The 15,637-nt window shown below is 43.5% G+C and overlaps 1 protein-coding gene across 4 annotated transcripts in view; it reads left to right on the top strand.

The window, feature by feature from the left end:
- ZNF609 (zinc finger protein 609) overlaps window positions 1-15,637 on the top strand; it is a 183,859-nt gene that overhangs the window by 42,860 nt on the left and 125,362 nt on the right. For 3 of the 4 annotated variants that reach the window (XM_077472283.1, XM_077472282.1, XM_077472285.1), the window contains one exon: window positions 465-549. The exons of the other annotated variant lie outside the window; for it this stretch is intronic. The gene's annotated coding sequence lies outside the window, so the exon portion shown is untranslated. The remainder of the gene's footprint in view (window positions 1-464; window positions 550-15,637) is intronic. 4 annotated transcript variants of the gene reach the window in all.

Genomic DNA, 15,637 nt, shown 5'->3' on the forward strand with positions numbered 1-15,637 from the left:
TCTTTTATACTTTACCAAAAAATTAGATATTGTGTTTGTGTGCAATAAAATGCATTACAGTGTATGTTTCCCAAAAACACCCCTCATTGTATTCTATAGGGCATCTGCTAAAAAAAAAAAATTATATATAACGTTTGGGTTGTCTAAGTATTTTCTAGCAAAAAAAATTACATTTTTACATGTATGTGAAAAGTATCAGAATTGGCCCCCAGGGAAGTGGTTCAGGTAAAAAAAAAAAACACCTGCGTACAGCCCCCCACCAACATCCATTATACTTGAGCCCGATCTCGATCCAGTGCTTTGCATGAGAGCAGAGACTTTCTTCACTCTCTCCTCATTGGCTCATAGACAGCAGCGGAAACCATTGGAGTAAAGGTTTACAAGAATAAATAAAAGCTGATCATTGTAAGCACCCTGTCAGTGGTAAATGGTTTACCTCATCTCTCTAACTGATATATTTGCAGGAGAGCTTGTTCTGATGAAGAACAGATTCACTGGCTGGATCACCAGGTGACAAAGGAAAGCGAGCCTAAAAAAATCTAAGAATTGGTAAGCTGCAATATTATGTTTGCTTTTGGGTTTAATACTGTGTTAAGCTTACAAAAAAGGGGTAGATAAATGATATCATATAGTATATGGTAAGAAGTGGTGAGGTAAATTCCCAGGTATGAAAGGCATTTGGGTTCCCAATAATAAGGGAAAGAGCCTTGTAAAAACCTAGTATTAAAGTAGAGTTCCACCCAAAAGTGCAACTTCCACTTTAAGTACTTCTTACCCCTGAGATGCCAAATTTGGCCAGTAATTTTTTGAGGGGGGTGGGGAGTGGGTACCCAGCTCTAGGGCTGGGGAAAAAAATCGATTTAAATCTTTAATCGAGTTGAGAGGTCAAATCGATTAAAAATTTCAGCAAATAGATTTTTTTAGATTTTTACCTCGGGAGCTCTACCCAGCTCCCACTTCTGCTCTGGGCCTGCCTAGGCAACGCCTCCCCTCCCCTTAGGCGGCCCCTCCCTCCCTGCAATCTTCTGGAACACTTCACAGGTCCCAGAAGATTGCATGGCCATTGACAACAGACAGCGTGACTCATGCATGCAATGTGCGCATCCGGCTGTGAAGCCGCAAGCTGTCAGTCGGGTGCCCACAGTAGTAATGCTGGTGCGTGGACAGGTGGGAGGAGAGGAGCGAGGCTTTGGGTGCCTGCATCGCTGGACCATGGGACAGGTGAGTGTGTGTTTATTAAAAGTCTAGCTGCTGACTATTAATAACACAGAACTGGGTAGAACTCTGCTTTAAGATATTAACAATTTTGGATTTAACATGGTGGATGTAAAGACTTAGATTTTGATTTAGAAGTGATGTACGAGGGCTGTTAAATTGGGCAGGGTGGTGATTGATTGGGTTGTTAAGAAATAGTATTATGTCACCATTGAATAAACTCAACTCTGTGACAGTCAGAACTGTAATATCTGTGTGCTCTCTTAAGTTGTGTTAAGGCCTCTTTTGCAAAGGTGAAAAGCAGAAGGGTTAAAGATAGCCTTGCCTCTGAAGACGGGAAAAGTTTCAGATACAGTGGGGAGAACAAGTATTTGATACACTGCCAATTTTGCAGGTTTTCCTACTTACAAAGCATGTAGAGGTCTGTAATTTTTTATCATAGATACTCTTTAAAGAGGGATTCCGCCCAAAAAAAAAAAAATATTAAAAGCCAGCAGCTATAAATACTACAGCTGCTGACTTTTAATAAATGGACACTCACCTGTCCCGGGTTCCAGCGATGCCGGCAGCCGAGGCCGATCGACCGCTCGGCCCTCGGCTGCTGCCGCCACCATTCTAGGTGAGGGAATCAGGAAGTAAAGCGAATCGGCTTCACTTCCCGGTTCCCTACTGCGCATGCGCGAGCCGCGCTGCGCAATAGGAAATCTCCGCGCTGTCACTGGGACCCGTGTGTGTCCCAGCAGACAGCGCGGCAGGGCAGGAAATGGCGTAGACTCCCGTGGGAGTCTATGCCCGGAAGTGGGTGAAAATACCTGTCTTTGACAGGTATCTCCACCCCCCCTCCCCCCTGAAAGGTGTCAATTGTGACACCAGAGGGGGGGGGGGGGGGTTCCGATCAGCGGAGGTTCCACTTTAGGGTGGAATCCCGCTTTAACTGTGATAAATGGAATCTAAAACAAAAATCCAGAAAATCACATTGTATGATTTTTAGGTAATTTGCATTACATAAGTATTTAATACATCAGAAAAGCGGAACTTAATATTTGGTATAGAAACCTTTGTTTTCAATTACAGAGATCATATGTTTCCTGTAGTCCTTGACCAGGTTTGCACACACTGCAGCAGGGATTTTGGCCCATTCCTCCATACAGACTTTTTCCAGTCCCTTTTAGATTTCGGGGCTTTCGCTGGGCATTACGGACTTTCAGCTGCCTCCAAACATTTTCTATTGGGTTCAGGTCTGGAGACTGGCTAGCCCACTCCAGGACCTTGAGATGCTTCTAATGTAGCCACTCCTTAGTCGCTGTGGCTGTGTGTTTCAGGTTGTTGTCATGATGGAACACCCAGCCATGACCCATCTTCAATGCTTTTATTGAGGGAATGAGGTTGTTTTCCAAGATCTCACGATACATGGCCCCATCCATCCTCCCCTCAATACAGTGCAGTCGTCCTGTCCCCTTTGCACAAAAGCCCCAAAGAATGAGGTTTCCACCTCCATGCTTCATGGTTGGGATGGTGTTCTTGGGGTTGTACTCATCCTTCTTCCTCCAAACAATGTGAATGGAGTTTAGACCAAAAAGCTCTATATTTGTCTCATCAGACCACATGACCTTCTCCCATTCCTCCTCTGGATCCTCCAGATGGTCATTGGCAAATTTCAGACTGGCCTGGACATGCGCTGGCTTGAGCAGGGGGACCTTGAGTGCGCTGCAAGATTTTAATCCACAACGGTTTTGTGTGTTACTAATGGTTTTCTTTGAGATTGTGGTCCCAACTATCTTTAGGTCATTGACCAGGTCCTGCCGTGTAGTTCTGGGCTGATCCCTCATCTTCCTCATGATCATTCATGCCCCACAAGGTGGGATCTTGCATGGAGCCCCAGACCGAGGGAGATTGACTGTCATCTTGAACTTCTTCCAGTTTCTAATAATTGCGCCAACAGTTGTTGCCGTCTCACCAAACTGCTTGCCTATTATCCCGTAGCCCATCCCAGCCTTGTGCAGGTCTAAAATTGTATCCCTGATGTCCTTACACAGCTCTCTGGTCTTGGCCATTGTGGAGAGGCTGGAGTCTGTTTGAGTGTGTGGGCAGGTGTCTTTTATACAGTTAACGAGATCAAACGGGTGCAGTAAATACAGGTAATGAGTGGAGAACAAGAGGGCTTCTTAAAGAAAAAATAACAGGTCCGTGAGAGCCGGAATTCTTTGTTTTTGGTAGGTTATGAAATACTTGGACCCCTTTCACACTGGGGCACTTTGCAAGCAATACAGCGCTAAAAATAGCATCTTCAAAGCGCCATGAAAGAGCTGCCCTGAAAGAGCCTCTATTCACTCCAGTGTGAAAGCTCGAGGGCTTTCACACTGGAGCCGTGAGCTGGCAGGATGGTAAAAAAAAAAAAGTCCTGCTAGCAGCATCTTTGGTGCGGTGAAGGATAGGTGTATATACCACTCCTGCCCATTGAAATCAATGGGGCAGCGTGGCTATAATGCTGGCAAAGCGCTGCTGCAGCAGCGCTTTGCGGCTGGTTTATACTATTTATACAGTAGGATGTACAGTGGGAATAAGTAGACCAATGTGAATGTACAATGTATATGTAAAGCGCTGCTTAACCACTTACAGACCGGACCATTTTGCTGGTCAAAGACCAGACCACTTTTTGCGATTCGGCACTGCGTCACTTTAACTGACAATTACGCGGTCGTGCGACGTGGCTCCCCAACAAAATTGACGTCCTTTTTTTCCCACAAATAGAGCTTTCTTTTGGTGGTATTTGATCACCCCTGCGGTTTTTATTTTTTGCGCTATAAACAAAAATAGAGCGACAATTTTGAAAAAAACACATTATTTTTTACTTTTTGTTATAATAAATGTCCCCAAAAAATATTAAAAAAAAAAATTTTTTCCCTCAGTTTAGGCCGATACGTATTCTACATATTTTTGGTAAAAAAAATCGCAATAAGCGATTATTGATTGGTTTGCGCAACATTTATAGCATTTACAAAATAGGGATAGTTTTATAGCATTTTTATTAATTTTTTATTATTTTTTTTTACTAGTAATGGCGGCGACCAGCGATTTTTTTTATTTATTTTTTTGTGACTGCGACATTGTGGTGGACCCATCGGACATTTTTGACACGTTTTTGGGACCATTGTCATTTATACAGTAATCACTGCTATATAAATGCAGTGATTCCTGTGTAAATGACACTGGCAGTGAAGGGGTTAACCAGTGGGTGGCAGTGAAGGGGTTAAGTGTTCCTAGGGGTGTGTTACTAACTGTGGGGGGGGTTGGGCTTTCATTTAGTGAACACTGATCTCTGCTCCAATCACATGGAGCAGAGATCAGCATCACTAGTTGCTAGGCAGAATGGAGAAATGCTGTTTACACGGCATTTCCTCCATTCAGCTGTCCCGTGAGACGATCGCGGGGATGCCCGCGGCGATCGAGTCCGCGGGTCCCGCGACCGGACTCGCGGGGGTCCCGACCAGCGCGGGAGCGAGGCGGCGCGCTCCCGATGGCAGGGCGGCATTGAATATTGGACGTACCTGTACGCCAATATGCCTGCCCGTGCCATTCTGTCGACGTACATCGTCGTGCGCTGGTCGGGAACCGGTTAAACAGATGGCACCATATAAGTACCTTTAAATAATAATAATGAGTAAGGCTAGGGGAGAGAGTTTTTTGATTTCAATTAGCAGCAGTAGATGTATGTTAGGCTGCTGTGACACTTTGACCTAGAGAGCAGTTCATGAATCCCATTTGAACTTTATGGTTTTGCGAAGTGTCTTTTTAACCTGCTAGCAAAATAGACCATTTCTTTAAAAGACCATTCCATAGCATAGTCCCGTCCCCCCCTTCTCTTTAGTGTGTGTCTGATAACTTTTTTTTTTTTTCCTTTGCTGGCCCAGCATCTCTGCCCCTCCACTCCCTACATAAAATTCATGTAGCTACAGAGGGATAAGTAAAGGGATATACTGCAGAGTGTAACTTAGAGGAGCTCCATGCTGTTTCTTGTGTAAAAAATTAAATAAAAAAATAAAAACTGTAGCTGCTGACTTTTAATAAACAGCCACCCCACAATCCAGCAATGGGCTCACTCTACCCATTCTGTCATCTCATCTTTTGTCTTTGGCCCCTGGAATCTTGACTGTGGGCACTTGGCTGTGACAGCTTGCGACTTCACAGCCGGCTGCCTACTGTGCATGCGTGAGTTGTGCTGCACTTTGTGAAAGGTCCCCGTCGCATGTCCCGGGGGGGGGAGATAAGAACTTCCTTTTCTGATCACTTAGGCGATCGGAACAGAAGTGGGAGCAGATACATGTCAAAATCGGTGCAATTTCTAAAAAAGGAGAGGAGGATAAGGTATTAAAGCGGAACTTCGCTTTTTGGGTGGAGCTCTACTTTAAAGAGGTGCTTCAGTCATATTTTGAAAAATTTAAAATAAGCAGCTACAAAAACTATCTACTGACTTTTAATAAATAGAAACCTGTCCCAGGATCTGGCGGTGTTCTCACCCAGCTGGTTTCTTCAACAGGCTTCCGCCACTGGTGCCTGCATACTAAGTGTGGGCAGCTGGCTGTGACTGCTTGCTGCTTCACAGCCAGTTGCTCACTGCGCGTGCGTGAGCCACGCTGATTGTGAAGGAGGGGGCCTCACTTCCACTCGGATCATCGGGGAGATTTGGCCGGAAATGGGGAAGCGTGTACCTGTCAAAACCAAGTACCTGCCCCCCCCAATAACACAGATGTAAAGGAGGAAGGGAGAGGAGGAAGAAGAGTGGGGCTTCCCCCTATTGGGGAAGTTTCACTTTAAGTGAAAGCCAAGTTTGCTGGAGCTGCCAACATCAAATCCGAGATGGTAAAGTTCAGCAGCAGTCTTGGGGCTTTTGGATGTCTTTTTACAAGGGAGGCTTTGTACTGGTAAATAATATGCATAGAATAATTTAAATGCAAGTAATCTTGTGGGAAGGTTTTTGTTGAAATGAATGGTCTAGTGACGTGGTCCATTTAAGGTTTCCTGCAGGCATAAGTACACGTTTGCTTGATCACACAGTTAAAAACAGTTATGTATTTAGTTGTGCTGATAAGTTTACATACCCTGGCAGAACTTACAATTTCTTTGCCATTTTTCAGAGAATATGAATATCACAAACTTTTGTGTTTGACTGAAGCCATTTATTATCAATCAATTGTGTTTACCATTTTTAAATCATAATGACAACAGATACTAGCCAAATGACCCTGACCAAATGTTTACATACCCCAGTTCTTAATACCTTGTATTACCCCCTTTAACTTCAATGACAGCTTGAAGTCTTTTGTGTCATTTGTGGATGAGGCTCTTTATCTTCTCAGATGGTAAAGCTGCTCATTCCTCTTGGCAAAAAGCCTCCAGTTTCTGTAAATTCTTGGGCTGTCTTCCATGAACTGTACGTTTCAGATCTCCCCAGAGTGGCTCAATGATATTGAGGTCAGGAAACTGAGATGACCACTCCAGAACCTTCACTTTATTCTGCTGTAGTCAATGACAGGTCGACTTGGCCTTGACATTCATGTTGGAATGTCCAAGTACGTCCCATGCGCAACTTCCTGGCTCATAAATGCAAATCTTCCTCCAGTATTTTTTGATAACATACTGCATTCATCTTGCCATCAATTTTGACCAAATTTCCTGTGCCTTTGTAGCTCATACATCCCCAAAACATCAGCGATCCACGTCTGTGTTTCACAGTAGAAATGGTGTGCCTTTTATCATAGGCTTGGTTGACTACTTTCCAAATGTAGCGTTTATGGTTGTGGCCAAAAAGCTCAATTTTGGTCTCGTCACTCAAAATTACTTTGTGCCAGAAGGTTTGAGGCTCGTCTCTGTGCTGTTTGGCATATTATAAATGGGATACTTTGTGGCATTTGCATAGTAATGGGCTTTTCTTTATCGTACATCATGGGGCACAGAGCACCATAATAATGACTATCTCGGTTGTACGCCACCTATAGGTGACTGAACAGTGGCAACCAATAGACAGAAAGTTTCCCCTTATATAACCCCTCCCATATAGGAAATACCTCAGTATTTTCACCAGTGTCTTGAATGTGATGGCTGTGGCTGTTTGAAGCTCTTCAAAACGTAATGATATCCCAGTAAAGGGTGTTATGATCGGATCCATTCAGATTAGGGCTGCAACTAACGATTATTTTCATAATCGATTAATCGGTCGATTATTTTTTCGATTAATCGTATAAAAAAAAAAAACTTGAAAAAGGGGAGAAACACACACACACACACACACACACACACACACACACACACACACGTCCCCCCCAGTATAGATGGCGCATTCCTCCCCTCTCACATGGTGTCACTGCCCCACCTCCTCTCAGTCCTCCCCTCTGGTGTATTGGGTTTTCTCACCCCTTCATGGTTACAGCGGCTCCTCCTCGGTGTGCCGGGGTGGTGTGGGGCGGAGTCTCAGTCCGGACCCACCACAAGTGACTCGGCCGACTCCTCCAAATGGAGCGAAGGGCACCCCGAAGCCGGGAGATGGATGCACGCATGTGCAGAGCACAACCTCCAATCACGGCAGCGCTGGAAAGCAGCCCGGCGAGGGCTTGATGATTTGCTCCAAGCTCACCACCGATCAAAGTTCCTCCAAACAGACTGCCGTGATGAGTCCCGGGATGCCTATTGGCGCAAATCGTCAGTGATATGCTATGTTTTTATGCTTGTAATAAGCTGCATTTTATTGGGGGGGGAGAGATAGTGTTGTACCTTTTTATTTAAATCAACAATGTGGCTGTGCCGAGCAAGTGGAAAGGCTTAGATAGGATTAGATAATAACTACTATCCAATAGATAGTAGTTAGTGATTAGGTTAGATTAGGTAATAAATGTAGTGGTACCTGCATAAAAGAAGTTTTGAATGAGGGCAGGCAAGGCATCCAGCGTGACTCCTCCAGAATTCCTTCACTTGGGCTGACGCAGGCTGAACAACGCGCTGGGGGGTGACGTCAGAGAGCGGCTCGCCGCCGCCGGGTGTACCAAGATGGCCGCCAGCTACGGAGCTAGGCCGAAGCAGCGACCTTTCCTAAGGCCGCGGCCTGCTCGGCGGATCGCATGGTGTGGATCAACTAATCGATAATGAAAATCGTTAACAACGATTTTCAATATCGATTATTAGTGATAATATTGATTAATCGTTTAAGTCCTAATTCAGATGGCATGAAGGCTAAAATGGATGTTACCCGAGCCTCATGTGAAGGAGAGAAAATTCCTTGAGGGAGGTTTTGCCTGTAATGCAGCCTTATGATGCTGGTCCCTGCATAATGGAAACCTTTGCAGTGTTTGTTCTGACCATGGTGCTTTTCTGCAGGGTGCTATACAGGTCCAGGAGAGTGGACCCCAGATTAAGGGGGTCCCTTTCTTTGAAGGTCTTTTTATGACAAAGTTCCCCATGATGGGTGAAGATTGGACTGTTATGTTCAGAGTCCTGCAGCAGGAATGCTAAGTCTGCATTAGAGCTGCAACTAACGATTAATTTGTCTGTTGACTAATCTATCGATTATTTTTTCGATTAGTCAACGACTATCCGATTATTATTATTTTTTTTTTTTTATGAATCTAGTGTGTTATTTTTGTGATTAGATAATAATCCTTTGGATAACTTTACAAAAAATGATACGTACAACTTCTAAATATAATATTTCAACTTTTATTACATTTTTTCCAAAAAGTACTTCAATGTGGTAAAGTTTTTACAGTATAAAAAAGTGCCAAAAATAAAATGTAAACAACACTTTACCATCAGGCACGAATAATGGTTATGCCATTGCCATTTATTCAGAGCCTGAAGCATTAAAAAAAATGCCATATAAAAATGCTACAAAAGCACTGCTGCTCTGCACTGCTGCTCATGCTCAACACTGTGTAGTGTGTACAAAACACATGAAAGACATAATATACCAAAATAAAGTGCCCAAAAATAAAAAGGTAATGCTTTAGGGCATGAGGCATGAAAATTCCATATAAATTCTGCCTAACACTTTGCAAAAGATGCATTCTGAAGGCATTGTGTGTTACCTTACTACTCAACCACACATAATGCCTTCAGAATGCATCTTTTGCAAAGTGTTAGGCAGAATTTATATGGCATTATGCCTCTTGACCTAAAGTGTTGTTTAACACCACAAAAATGCTGGTCAACATACAATAACACTATGTAATTGTAATCATTGATGATTGAATATATAGTGTTATTGTAGAGTCAGAGTGCTGATTGAGCAGTATTTTTGTGGTGTGTTACTTTTAATTGTAATGTAAAACATACCTGAGGAGGTAATAGTTTTCAAGGAAGGAAGCAAGGAGGAACCAAGCCCACCAAAAGCACTGCTCAACACTGTGGCTGTGCAAAAATATGGCCAATACAACACTGAAGGCAGCCATGAGCCATCTCAACATAAATACACTAATACAGCCCAACAAGAACACAACACAGTCATGACAAGTGCAAAAGGTTGGGGGCCTGTGTTACTTCCTCCATTACAATGCTATATTTTAGCATTGCAATGGAGGAAGGTTGGCATATCAACATGCTCTGATGTTAGGCTTGCTCTTTTTTTAGTCACAATGTTGCCAGCAATTGAGAAAAGCCTTTCAGATGGGGTTGATGTTGCAGGCACAGACAAGTAACTCTTTGCCAGCATGGCCAAGATGGGAAACCTCTTTTCATTTTCCTTCCACCATTTCAGCGGATTTTCTTCCTTTAGAATAGCCTGCTCACTGAAATACATGTGTATCTCATTCCGCACAACTTCACTGTGGGTTTCTTGATCTTGGATGTGACCAGTGTCATCCTCGCCATTACTGTGGTGGTCATCTGAATCTGAAGAACCGAGCAAAGTGTCTAACAGAGACACTTGCCTCTTCTCAGAAAATTTCATGTCTGCACTGGTTGACCGTTGTTCCTCACATCGATGTTGCGTTTGCTCTTCCTCGTATCTTCTTTTCACTTCAAGAACAAGAGCTTGGACCTTGAGGTGAACTTTTAAACTGTCCTCTGCTGGCAGGAATTTTAGTTTGCAGAATCTGTGGTCCAGGGCTGCTGCAATAAGACATATATTTTCTCCACCATCATCTCTGAATTTAGTTTCCCGCTCCCATCTTGATGTCATCTCCTGTGCAGCAACACTTTGGAAAGCTTTAACTGCTGCTGTCTCGCAAATTTGTGCTCTGTATGGATTTCTGGAGGCCCTTTACCAGAGGAGGTAGAGCAGAAGCAGTCACATAGGACTCTCCACTCAAGAAAACAGTAGCACACTCAAATGGCTTCAGGACTCAAGTAAGCTCCACTGATCATGTTTTAAATCTAGGAAGCGCTTCCCTCGTGGTGTGACATCAGGATCAGAAAGAGTTGCAGTCACCGGCCACCTCTGTTCAAGCAGGTGGCTGATCATGTGTAAAGTACTGTTCCATCTTACGGATACATCATTTATTAGTGTGTGCTCAGGGGTACCCATTTGTTGCTGCTTTGCTTTAAGCTTTGTAGTGGCCAGCTCACTTTTTTTTAAATGTTCCACAAGGCACTTTGCAGCCCTCAGGGTCTTGCTGATCTGGGGATCCCTCAGGGCATGGTTGACAACTAACTGCAATGTATGACCAGCACACCTGAGAGAAGAGATGCCATGCTTTTCTTCCAAAATACGCAGAGCAGCGACAACATTTGCAGCGTTATCATGGACAACTACATTTACATTGGCCATGGATATCTCAAACTTTTCAGCTGCTTTTTCCACCCAGTTAGCAATGTTTTCAGCTGTGTGCCGATCTTCAAGTGGCATAGTGGTCAGATTGTACGATGTAAGATTCCAGTCTTCATTGATGAAGTGGCATGTGACACCCAAGTATGCCTCTGTGGCAATGCTGGTCCATGCGTCTGTGGTGAGAGATATTTTTGATTTCACATCTTTTGAGTGATGCTTTCAATCTTTCAAAATTCTCCTCATATTTCTTCTCCATCAGCTTAGTGAAATGGGACCTGGAGGGAAGTGTGTATCCTGGGTAAAACGTGTTGATCATCTCACGAAATCCTTGACCGTCTACAATGGAAGTTGGTCTCATATCTTTTACAATCATGTTGAGTATGCTATTGGTATATGCAACGGCCATTTGGGGTGAGCAAACAGTGACATCCTTTTTATGGAAGAAGAACTCCTGTACACAGCTTTGCCTCTTCCTGAGAAAAAAAAAAAAAAAAGACACAATAATAATTAACATTTAGGAACCTGAACCAAGTTTAACCAACATGAATGCTCAATGCTGCTAATAATGTACTTGTACTGCATATTTAAAAGAGGGCACGGGTAGTGTAGTAAATGTCTGCAATTAAATTAATATTATATTGTTGCTGCTCTGTGTATTGGAAGAAAAGCATGGCATCTCTTCTCTCAGCTCATACATTGCAGGAAGTTGTCAAACCATGCCCTGAGGGATCCCCAGATCAGCAAGACGGCTGCAGTGCAAAAAGTGCCTTGTGAATGTGAAACATTAAAAAAAAAACATGAGATGGCCACTAAAAAGAAATTAGCAAAGCAGCACAGCAACAAATACCCCTGGCCCCTGAGCATGCACTAATAATGATGTATCTTACTTACTAGCAGTAGCAGCATGAGCAATAATATATTAATAAATATTGACCACAAATTACTCCCAAAATGAACAAAATACTAGTAAGTAAGTAGTAAGTACTTACAAAGATGGCTCGTCCGTTTGAGGCCGTAGTGCGCCAGGATGTTTTCTTCTGAGGTGCTCGTGCATCGCAGTAGTGCTGCCGTGGTACGCTAGTTCGGTTTTGCAGAGGGAACAAAGGACCATTTTATCTGGCCTCTGTTTAAAGAATTCCCATACCTTTGAAAGTCGTGGTCTGGATTTTCGTGCTGCACCGGAACTTTTTTCCACATTCCCGTGAGTGGGAGTGGGAGCAGGAGCAGCAGCTGCCGCCGCCATTACCGCCATTTACCCGCGAGATGACACGTGCGTGACGCGTCGACGCCATTTACGCACGTCGACAAATTTTCGTAGTCGATTACGTCGACGCGTCGTGGCAGCTCTAGTCTGCATTAGTTTGCAGTTTCACTTTCTTTAAAAAAAAAAAAAAAAAGAGGGACGCTCAGTATGGCCTATTTTTTATATAGGCAGGAAGTGGAAGCGTGGCCATGACATGTGGCAACAGGTTCAGTAAGCCTCTGGAGACACAGCAGCAGCCTAAAGATACTAACAAAGTGTGAGTACTCACTATGGGAGAACTATGTGAAGACAAGTCATGATTATATGCTGCATATTTACTGCTTATCCGGGGGGGGACTGTGCAACTAGAAGTTAAAACACCCCTGGATGGTTAGCAGTTCACTGTAAAGTGTTGACTGCTCTATAAGCAAGTGCAGCGTATAAATGCTTGCAATCTTGTTGCTTAAATGCATGTTTAAATATACACATTTGGGAAAACGTGAGCATGAATGCATTTTTAAGGAGATGTATCTCCAGTATAGTGAATATGTGCTTGGCTAAATCCTGCAGGTCTAGTTGGGTCCAACTTCAGTTAAGCAGGTTCTTTGGAAACCTGCTGGAATGCACGGTTGCTGGAATGCACGGTTGTTAAAAATGCACGGTTGCACAAGGATACATAATTGCACTAAGACGCATGTTTTTGTCATGTTATACATGATACATGTTTGCATAGAGATACATGATCATGGTTGCACAGAATGCATGGTTGCTTAAGCATGCGTGGATGCACAACGTTGCATGTTTATTCATGTTTGCATAAATGTACAAGAATTTACATGTTTGCATAACGATACATGTTCATGGTTGCACAGAATGCATAATCGCACAGAGATGCATGGTTATTAATGCTTACATAAAGATACATGTTTGGACATGTTTATATAAATGGACATGATTATTCATGATCACATAAAGATACATGGTCGCATAAAGATGCGTGTTTAGGCATGTTTGTGTACATATACATGATTTTACATGATCACATAAAGATACGTGGTCACATAGAAATGCTTTATCGCATAAAGATGCTTGATTGCATAAAGATACATGATTATACATGTTTGCTTGGATATACACGGTTATACATATTCACATAAGGATACTTGGGGGTTGTTGGAGGAGGTTGAATCCACTTTGCACTGCGGGTGCACTTGGATTCTCTCTAAATCTAAGGGGTAGATCTGAAATGAGGGGAAGCTCTGCTGATTTTATCATCCAATCATGTGCAAGCTGAAATACCGTTTTTTAATTTTCTTGCATATCTTCCTCGGCTCTACGGCGACTTTAGTTCAAAGTGCACTTGCAGTACGCTTGTGGTGCGATTTTTGCCTTTGGTGAATAGCCCCCATGGTTGCATAAAGCTGCATGATCGCATAAGGATGCTTGATCATATAAAGACCCTGGATCGCATAAAAATGCTGAATCGCATATAGATGCTGGATCATATAAAGATACATGATCGCATAACGATGTATGATAACTTAAAGATGCAAGTTTATACATGTCTACATAGATACGTATTGCATAAACATGTTTCATAAATGCATGCTTGCTTATTGCTAGAATGCTTGTTTCCATGGGCACGTGTTGCATGAATGCGTGTATACAGCGCACACTTTCATATTTTGGCCAAATGCATTTTTACATAAACAAATGCTTCCATAGAAGCATATTGGCTAAACACATGCTAGCATGTTTTCATTTGTACTGCATACATATGTTTATTAAATTAAGCTGTATACATATGTACTTGTTTTCTCTGGGACTATTTACCTATGTACTTCTTTACATAGGACTACATGCATATGGCCCTATTTGCTTGGGTGCTTGTTTGCCTGAGGGTGCATCCGTATGAGCGTATTGACCCTGTACCACATACATGAATGGCAAGAGTGCTTGTATACCTGCATGTTTTCATGCCTAGGTACTTGCATACCTAAGGGCTTGCATAGAGGTAAACCAACATTATTTTAGGCCTGCATCCTTGGAGGACTGTTTTTATTAGGTTACCTGTTATACCAGTTAAATGGTTCCAGAAAAGAGAGGCAGCTGGGGGAAGCAGGAGCACCGCTCAAGTTCAGTTATCTGGCAGGTATCCACATCCCCTGATGGACAGTAGTTTCGGGTGCATCTGAACCACTGTGGTGTTTGGCATTTCAGTATGTCCTGGTGCATTAATTTTTCTCAGACTGCGACCACATCACCTTGTTCATGCCTGATCTTGGTTGATTGAAGCCTAATCAGGAACAATCCTGGTTAGTATACAGATGGGAGACTGCCCGGGGATACCAGATGCTGTAAGCTATTCCCCGCCGGGGTAGGGGAAGCATCTGAGGCTGTTGTTTTTTTTTTTAGAGTATCTCAGGCCAGTAAGACTTAGGGCAGTCTCTGAGGTGGTTTGTTCCACTCAAAAAGGAACATGAAGTCTATCTTAAGATCTCAACCCGCTGAACATCATTCTGTTTTTAGATGGGTAGATGGATCAGTGATGACTTCCATGAGTCCATGTTTATCTATAAATCCTCATCTTCACAGGTTCATCAAAGATTTCTGTAATTGCAGTGGAAAGCCATTTTTTTTTTTTGTGAATCTTGCCTTTGGGTTGGCCACAGCTCTGGAGGATTCTCAAAGCATCTAGTCCAATTGCTGGGCTTGCTGAAGACACCTCAATATTCTTTTAGCTCAATCTTGGCTCAAGAAGCAGTCAATTCCAGGAGTTCCTTCAATATATTTCTACAGGAGGAAGCTGTGTTTAGGTCAAAGAATGTTCTCTACATACAGCCCTACTCAAGGTCTTGGTAGAGGTTCATTCTCTGTCAGGAACTTAAGGATCCAGGCATTGCATTGCCAGAAGGCTCTGTTTCCAGGGTGTTGCAGAGCATAGATTGATACTTGATATTCTTCCTTTTCAGGAATTTGGAAAATAACCACTGATGCCAGTTCCTCTAAGCTGACTTAAAGCGGAGGTCCACCCTAAAGTGGACCTTCCACTCATTGGAATCCTCCCTCCCTCCGGCGCTACAATTGGCACCTTTCAGGGGGGAGGGGGGTGCAGGTACCTGTACAGTACAGGTATCTGCACCCACTTCCGGCATAGCTATCTGCGGAAAGGGGCGTAGATTACGCCCCTTTCCGAAAGTCCCCCGCTGCCTGCTGGGAAACACATGGATCCCAGAGGCAGCGGGACCATCCTTATTGCGCAGCGCGACTCGCGCATGCGCAGTAGGGAATCGAGAAATGAAGCCGAAAGGCTCCACTTCCTGATTCCCATACTCAAGATGGCGGCGGCAGCACCCGAGAGACGATAGAGAGATCGGCTTCGGGTGCTGACATCGCGGGCGCGCTGGGCGGTTAAGTGTCCTTAT

The sequence above is a fragment of the Lithobates pipiens genome, unplaced genomic scaffold, assembly GCF_037356315.1.
Source record: "Lithobates pipiens isolate NorthernLeopardFrog02 unplaced genomic scaffold, aLitPip1_a1.2 Scaffold_8, whole genome shotgun sequence".
NCBI classification, from domain to species: Eukaryota; Metazoa; Chordata; class Amphibia; order Anura; family Ranidae; genus Lithobates; species Lithobates pipiens.